The sequence below is a fragment of the Rhinopithecus bieti genome, unplaced genomic scaffold, assembly GCF_001698545.2.
Source record: "Rhinopithecus bieti isolate Rb0 unplaced genomic scaffold, ASM169854v2 scaffold_4806, whole genome shotgun sequence".
Lineage (NCBI taxonomy): Eukaryota > Metazoa > Chordata > Mammalia > Primates > Cercopithecidae > Rhinopithecus > Rhinopithecus bieti.
The window spans coordinates 123,767-133,146 of record NW_016804514.1 but is presented as its reverse complement, the minus strand read 5'-3'; positions in this window follow the sequence as shown (position 1 = coordinate 133,146).

Genomic DNA, 9,380 nt, shown 5'->3' with positions numbered 1-9,380 from the left:
AGGCGCCCGCCACCTCGCCCGGCTAGTTTTTTTTTTGTATTTTTTAGTAGAGACGGGGTTTCACCATGTTAGCCAGGATGGTCTCGATCTCCTGACCTCGTGATTCGCCCGTCTCGGCCTCCCACAGTGCTGGGATTACAGGCTTGAGCCACCGCGCCCGGCCGATTGCAATATTTTTTAATATATACCTACAAGTGGGATTGCTGGAATATACATGTGTACTAGTCAGGGTTCTCCAGGGGGACACAACTAATAGGAGATATATAGATATAGATATAGATATAGATATAGATATAGATATAGATATATAAAGGGGTGTTTATTAAGTATTAACTCACATAATCACAAGGTCCTGCAATAGGCCATCTGCAAGCTGAGAAGCAAGAAGAGCCAGTCCAGCTCCCAAAACTGAACAACTTGGAGTCCAATGTCTGAGGGCAGGAAGCATCCAGAATGGGAGAAAGATGTAGGCTAGGAGGCTAGGTCAGTCTAGTCTTTTCATGTTTTTCTGCCTGCCTTATATTCTAGCTGCACTGGCAGCTGATTAGATGGTGCCACCCAGATTAAGAGTGGGTCTGCCTTTCCCAGCCCACTGACTCAAATGGTAATCTCCTTTGGCAACACCCTCACAGACACACCCAGGATCAATACTTTGCATCCTTCAACCCAATCAAATTGACACTCAGCATTAACTATCACAAAATGGTAGTTTTATTTTAAATTTTTTGAGAAATTTACATACAGTTTCCATAATGGTGGCACCAATTTACATTTCTACCAAAAGTATATAGGTTTTCCTTATCTGTACATCCTCCTCAACATGTACCTTTTGGTTTTATGATTATAGCCACCCTAATAGATGGAAAATGATATCTCATTGTGGTTTTGATTTGCATCTCCCTGATGATTAGTGATATTGAACACCTTTTCATATACCTCTTGGGCATTTCTAAGCTTCATTGGAAGAACTGTTTATCCAGGTCCTTTGCCCATTTTTTAATGGGGCTATTTGTGGTTTTGGTTTGGTTTCAAGGTTTTTTGTTGTATTTTGTTTTTGTTTTTGCTTTGTTTGCTATCAAACTATAGAATTTGCTTATATGTTTCAGGCATTAACATTTTAGCAGATGTATGATTTGTGAATCGTTTTTCCTAGTCTATAAGTTGCCTTTTCATTTTATTATTTTCTTTGCTGTGCAGAAGTCTGTTAGTTTAATGTAACTCCACTGTTTATTTTTGCTTTTTTCCCCTGTGCTTTTAGTGCCATATTCAAGAAACAATTACCAAGGCCAATATCAAGAAGTTTTTTTTCCTATATTTTCTCCTAGGAGTTTTATGGTTTCAACATTTATGTTTAAGTCTTTAATACATTTTGAGTTCATTTTTGAATAAGATATAACATAAGGGTTCAATTTCATTCTTTTGCATGCAGATACCCAGTTTACTCAACACTCTTTATTGAAGACTCTCCTTTTCTCATCATGCATTCTTTTCACCTGGGTAGAAGATCAGTTTATCTATAGGTGTGGATTTATTTCTAGGCTCTCTATTCTGTTCAATTGGCCTATCTGTCATAAAGCATTTTTAAGTGCCTAGTAAAACTTAAGTGTTCACAAAATTTAGAGTAGCTTCCTATTACACATAGCCTAAATTTTTGAGCCTGGTATTCTCAGCCTCCCTAAGCAAGCTATCTGGTCTTTCAAAAAATTTCCCCAATTTTGTAACCTCTACTCTTACCAGTTATCTTCAATTGAAGATCTTATTATGTGTTAGGCATTCTGCTAAGTACAAGGAATAAAATGATCAATATTCAATATAACATGGTTACTATTATTACACAGTTTACATTTTAGTGATGAAGACAGAAATCCAAACAATAATTTCAATATACTATGGAAAGTGTAATGATAAAAGTATAGTCACATTTACGGAAAAGCACAGAGACATTAAACCTCATCATACAAAGTTAAGGAAGGTGTTTTGTAGCAGTTGATACCTCAGCCAAGTTTCTAAAGACAGGGAAAAATTAAACACATTGAAACAGGTTTGAGGAGAATCTTTTAGGTGAAAAAAGAACATTAGCAAAGACAGTGTGATGTGAAACAGCATAATGCCTGCAGCAAACTACTAGAAAATCACTGAGCATAAGTATACCTCTTAGCAAGGTGAGAGATGACAGCAAAGAGGTGGACAGGGGACAAGACTTTGGATGACAAATTAAAAGCATAGATATAATAGTGAACCACTGAGTTATTTCTATAAAGGTAATAAAACCAGATTTGCATTTTATATTTATCTACCTATTGTCTGGACAAAACAGCCATCCTCAATACTCGTATCAAAACTCACAGATGTTTTCCCAAAATGTAAAGATATGTTGACATTTATTTATTATAAATATAGTTAACAAAGTTTGTGAACATATTTAAAAATACATATATTGGAGCAAATTAACAACCTTCTCAACTGATTACCAATAATTTATTTGTTTTCTGATATGCTCTTCCACTGCCAAGTTAGAAGCCATCACTATTATTCATCATTATTTTTCACTTACTTATTGATAAGTATTTCCAATAAAGAAAGAGAAGGGCAGAACCATGACATGAAATGTTAATAACTCTGGGTAAATCCTTGAGAGTGTGTAATAAAAATGAAGGTCTTCACGTGTCAAGGCAGGGGGGCGAAGTGAAGAACTATTGGTAATAGGTACGGCAAATGAACTGACAGGGCAAATTTAGAGAGGAAGTTATTTTAGGAGGTTGTTGAAAAACTTCCCACTATTCCCTGACATGCTCGTTCCAGCCGTTCCTTACAGCATTCTCCCCTCCATACATACACTTTGAATGTTCCTCCCTTCCTCTCACTGCCCCAAATACTATCCATCTTTAAGGCTCAGACAGACGCCTTCTTCCATTACTCTACACACACCAATATTTTCTTCCATGTTACAAAACCAAGTATATTATTACTACACAGCATATTTGCTCCCAGTTTGTTCTATGTGCTTTAATCTTGTTTCCTCAGCTAGGTCTTCAAGTACCGTAATGTAGAAAACAGTATTTTTCTCCTTTCTTAAATCTTCAAAGGGCAGACATCATCCAGAATCAATGGAAATTTCATTCAGCCCTTTCACCTTTTCTCTTATAATGTTCTTATCATTTTTGCTACATGTGAGAAAAACAGAGAATGGATTTGAGAAATCATGTCTGAATCAGACATTCAGTGGGACAAGAATCCTTTAATCAAGAACTTCCTAGAGAAGAAAATTTTATTCTCTGGGCATCTGCTTTGCTTTGCAGTTGTTAACCATCCATCTGGATGTAAGGGGGGATATGTATTTAGTTTGTCTTGCACATTGCTTGCTTTTTTGTTTGTTTTTGGGTTTTTGTTTGTTTTGTTTTGTTTTTGCTTGTTTTGGCAACCAGAATTTATCTATAAAACTATCCATGTTCTTTCTTGAATGTCAGGGACTAGAAGCCTTGAATGTCAGGGACTAGAATCTTTTCCAGACTTCCTTGTTTCCAGGGCTTAGATATGAGCTACATTCTGCCAGTGAGATCAATTTGTATAAGATTTGGAAGTATAAGAGAAGTAGAATTAATTGCCTTCACCCTCCAGAGCAGTAGTGAATGGATGTGTGGCTTTGACAGATGTGAGATCTTGCAGTGGCCCCCAGTTGTCTCCTTTAAGTTCCCATCTGATACTCCCCACCTGGATGTGGCTGGGGAAAAATGAGAAATCTGAGAAAGTTTCTCAGTGATTCCTGAAGAGGTAACAGCACAAAGTTCCTGATGTTCTAGACCATACCTGAAAGGTCACGCAACATTTGTTGACATTCACAACCTTGGCCTTTCTAGTGGTTTTATAAGAATCTCAATCACTGTGTTAAAATTTTGGTGTGACATATTCTTAACTCCTTCCCGGCTTTATTCATAATTGTTCAACCTTAGAAGCAACCAAGATGTCTTTCAGTAGGTAAATGGATAAACAAACTGTGGTACATCCAGACAATAAACTATTATTTAGCACTAAAAAGAAATGAGCTATCGAGTCATGAAAAAACATGAAGGAAGTTTAAATACATATTACAAAGTAAAAGAAGCCAATCTAAAAAGGCTGCATACTCTATGATTCTAACCATATGGCATTCTGGAAAAGACAAAATTAAGGAGACGGTAACAAGATCTGTGGTTGCCAGGGATTAAGGGGATGTATCCATTCCACCATGGATAAATAGGTGGAACACCAAGGATTTTCAGAGCAGTGAAAATATTCAGTATGAGACTATAATGTTGGATACATGGCATCATATCTTTGTCCAAACCCACAGAATGTGCAACCCTAAGAGTGAACCCTAACGTAAACTATTGATGCTAGATAATAATTTGTCAATGTAGTTCATCAATTGTAACGAATGTACCATTGTGGTATGGGTTGTTGATAGTAGGCGAAGCTGTGCATATGTGGGGATAGAGGGCATATGGGGGATCTCTGCATCTTCAGCTCAATTTTGCTATGAACTAAAAACTGTTCTAAAAAATAAAGCCTATTAAGAAAAATTTTTGTGGCCCAAGAATACCTGGCTAAGTAAGGCATCTATCATCAAGGTGTTTTAAGCAGGGAAGTGACATGACCTGATTTATATTTTTGAAAAATTGCTATACTAAGCAAGGAGAGAATGTAGGGAGACAAGACAAGGAAGAATGGAGTCCAGTTAAGAGAAATTGCCAATAGCCTAGGCAATGAATAATGGTGACAATGGATTAGGATGGTGACAGTGAAAGTAGAGAGTAATTTATATTTTAAGTAGAGATGACAGGACTTGATTGTCTGGATTTAGAAGACAAAAAAAAGTAACCAAGCATGACTACTAGGTTTTAGGATTTTCCAACAGATTGAATGATTATATCATTTACCAGGACAGAGAAGACTGAGAGGGTGACATGGCCATGAGAGGGAGAGCTGTGAAAAGAGAATAGCAAAAGTTTTTTTTTTTTTTCAGATGTGCTGCATATAAGAAGCATATTAGCAGTGATATGCTGGCAAATGTTTAACATTTGTTAAACTCACCAGGAAAAAAAAAAAAAGATACACAAATGCATTTCAAACAAAGTTTTATTACAAATTTTACTCAAAGATATAGTACATAATTTACATATAATAACAAATATGAAATACTCTTTATTGTAATGACCATATGGCTAATTGACCCTCTCAGGAACTTTCATTAATTTTGCCAGCAGGAAGTCTGAAAAGGCTGCTCCTTTTTCAGCCTAAGTTCCAGAATGGGAAGACGCATGAGAGAAGCAATGCCTATGAGTAGGATGTATCAGAAGAACCTCCATAGCCTACTAAGGCCAACCTCACAAAACATGAAAGATTGATAAATGGGGTTTTAGGCCACTGAGACGTTAGAATTACTTATTGTACAGCATTGAGAGTGATGACAAGAATGGTTTCCAAAACAGTTTCAAAAAAGTGGAGACCAGGATGGAGGTGGTATATACAATCTAGACTTGCAAGGAGACAACCCTCAAAACTAGGGAAGTACAGACTTTACCTGGGGGAAGGAGGGAAGTGTCGTTTAATGGTTGATTGGAGAACATGTTTATATGCATTGTTGAATGATCATAGAGGGTGGGAAACACAGTAATAAAGCAGAAAGGGGGAAAAAGAGCTGCAGAGATGAATTTGGGGAAGTTGAGGAGGGATGAGACTCATAGGCACATAGGAGGTGGCCTCTGATAGAAAGAGGGACACTTCAATTACTGTGCAAGTAGCAAGGCAGAAACTATGAGTATACATACAACAGATTTGTTAACTGGAAGTATGATGTGAGTTCATCAGCTGACATGATGAGAGAATATGATCAGGAGAGAAAAGGTACTAGAATAGTTTACAGAGTGGAAAACTAAACTCACTAGGAAAAGGTAGCAAAATTATCTGATGGAATTAAGTGCTAACTAAATTTGTATGCTAATTAACTTAAAGGAAAAGAAGTCAACAGGGTTCTGTGATTCTTATTTTTTAAAATATCCAGCTTCTCTAGGACAGCCACAGAGAAGGAAACAATTTGGTATAAATCAAGTTTAGAATTTTGACAGTTGAATAAATAGAGGAAAAAAGAGGAAAAGAAGATGAGATTGTTACAGAAGCTATTTAACTGAACTGTAGACTCTCTGGTAGGTATGAAGGAAGCAAAAATTAGAGAAGCATGATGGAAAGTAAACATGAATATAAGGTTTTCATTCAATAAAAGGACTTTTGGAATATGGAAATACTAGAGTAAATGAATTGGAAAAACAGGAGCTGACATAGTTACCAAAGTGACAAGGTCTAGGATATATATGACCATGGCAGTAGAGAACAGATTTTTCAAAATGAAAAGATTCACGATTTAAGGAGTCAGAATGTTGGGTGTGTCATCCATGTGAATGTTGAATTGACCATAAATAATGACGGCTGTAGGGGTAGAGAGGAAGACAATAATAAGCTGGGAGCTAATTTTTCAGTGAATGAGAGACTTGTAAGAAGCTTAGTAGAAGTTGTGGATGGTGAGTGTCGTATACTTCAAAGGAGCTGGGACTCTTGAATAAAAAAGGAAGAAAATGAGATGGAAGAGACACTGATAATCATGGTCCTGGGAGTCACACGATAGGAAGGGAGGGAGGGAGGGAGGGAGGGAGCGAGGGAATGGGTTTCTTCAGATGCAACCTTTTGTATTAGTACAAGATGAGTGATTGTTCAATGTTGATGATGTGTAAACCTTAAGGGTTACAACTCATCATTGGATGTGCTGAGAAAATTTACAGAATGCTAAAAATATTTTGGGAGACTACAGAAAACTTTCTAAACTATAAAACTGAGGGAAATAGTGTTTGATTTTCAAAAGTAAAAATCTTCTACTAAAAGATTATTTAAAACTGCTCTGACATGAAGGATAACAAGAACCGAATTCCAAGTGTCATATGTGGTTTATAAAATCAACAGGAGGCACTGTTATCATAAAAGGTTAGGAATCAGTAGGATAAAATACCAAAAAGGATGAAATAAGATTATAATGTGAAAGCATTTGAAAAGGTAAATGTTTATATACACATACAAGCTCATCATATTATTATGAAATGCAAATTGAGTATGAAATAAGAGAAGTTTCAGGCACCTTCCTCTGTAGAAATATTGTTCATTTTTCAGTTGTGTCTAAGCACAGGTTTGAATGCTAAACAGCTAAGTATTTAGGGTGCCCAGCACAGTGGGATCCACAAGTATTTGCAAGAACAGATTCTGTCCTTATGAGGTCAACTAATTCTGTATAAAAATTACTATAGGAAAAAATAGCATGCAACTAACTACTTAATAGTGTGGCACAGACCACAAATGTAACAAGAATTTAGAAAAAAAATTAATCATTAGTCACAGTAACAACTGATTAGATGATCCTTGCACCAAGTGTTGTCTCTCAATTTAATGATTTATTTAAGTGACTTTCATCAGGAAGAGCTTTTTACAAAGGGAAAAGAAATTAAATAAAACTAACTAGAAAAGTACAAATGGGCCAGGCGCAGTGGCTCACTCATGTAATCCCAGCTTTGGAAGGCCAAGGTGGGCGGATCACCTGAGGTTAGGAGTTCAAGAGCAGCCTGGCCAACATGACAAAACCCTGTCTCTACTAAAACTAAAAAATTAGCCAAGCATGGTGATGTGCATCTGTAATCCCAGCTACTAGACAGACTGTGGCAGGAGAATTGCTTGAACCCAGGGAGGCAGAGTTTGCGGTGAGCTGAGATCACACCACTGCACTCCAGCCTGTGTGACAGAGCAAGACTGTCTCAAAAAAAAAAAAAAAGAAATAAAAGAAAAGTACAAATGAAAGCACATTTTATTACTCTTTTCACTAGAAGGTCACTCTGAGGAGTTATCTGTCCTTAGTAATCATGGTCATGTATTTTGAAAAAAGAAAATCCAACTATCAGAACAAAAACATCAACAATTTTCACCTTTTCAACTCTTGTCTGTAGTTTAAGAAACCTTCTACAACCAACCACGTATGTAACTATTTCATACTCGGAAGAATATTAAGTGTTCTTCGTATCTTTGTTCACTGCACCATGCCCCTTACCCTTTAAGGAATTTATAGTCCAAGTCAAAACAATTAAAACAGACGGAATGTGCCAAACACTGAACAATTGATACTTTCCTTTTCCAAATAAGATACTCAATAAATTATGGGGAAATGTTTCATATTTTAAGAGTTAAAAAAGGAGGAACACCTACAGAGCCTGGAGTACACCAAGTAGTCTTCAAAGAGGAAGTGGGAGATGAGATTGTCTGTGAGTTGAATAAGTAAAAATCTTAATACCAAAGAAGCAAACAGTGTAAAAACCAGCTTCCTCAACTGAAGACTGTACTACATGAAATACTGGGTGGTATGTTTGGGTCCTCAAAAGTCCACAAAATAAACATGGTACGTATTCTAGAACTATAACTTTATTCAGTGGCAATTGACTTGAAATGTTTTTAGGTGAACACAAATGGATTATGGAGTAAAATGTAAATGTGTGGAATACTTTTCAAATGGTAGATGCGATTGTGTTCTTTGAAATTATTTAGAAATATGAAATAATTGTCCACAAATAATGAGAGCAGTTTATCAGAAAAGATTGCAAATTATTTACCAAAACCAAAACACACACACACACACACACACACACACACACACACACACACAGAGAGAACTGGGTCTGGCAGTAGAATAAATATATTTTTAAATAAGATAAAGAACAGAAAAATAACTGGATAAGTAGGTCATTGAAGCCACTTTTATCTCCTGGCACACTGCTACCTACTCCCTAAATTACATTAGATTTAATATAGCAGAAATATTAAAAGTTGTTTAAGGTTCCTAAGCAGAAACTATAACATGAAGATTAATCTGCCACCAATATGCAGGATGGAATAACAGGAAGTGGGAATGGGAGGGAGGGTTGTCTTGGGAGCACTACAGTAAGAGGATTATTGCAGGAGTCCAAACTTCCACTGATGAAGACATGGATTGAAATGAATCATGTATGTGCTTACAGTTAACAACAAGAAAAGACTGGAGAAAACAGAGGTAAGAGCACTATGAGATAAATATGAAGACTTATTAAAACCTGAATTTTGAGTTATGCCTGTAGATAAACCTCTCAATCTTATTAATCAAAGGAACTTCAGGTAGTACGGGATAGTGTAGCTAATTAAATGTTGTATTTATATTTTCTCTCCCTCAAATCTCAAGCAAGAAGCACATGAAGCTAAGATAGCTCTACGTCCCCTTTGCCACTTTCACTAGATTTCACCTGGGTCTATGCTTGGATGCCAGAGGTGGGGACAAGAAGCAG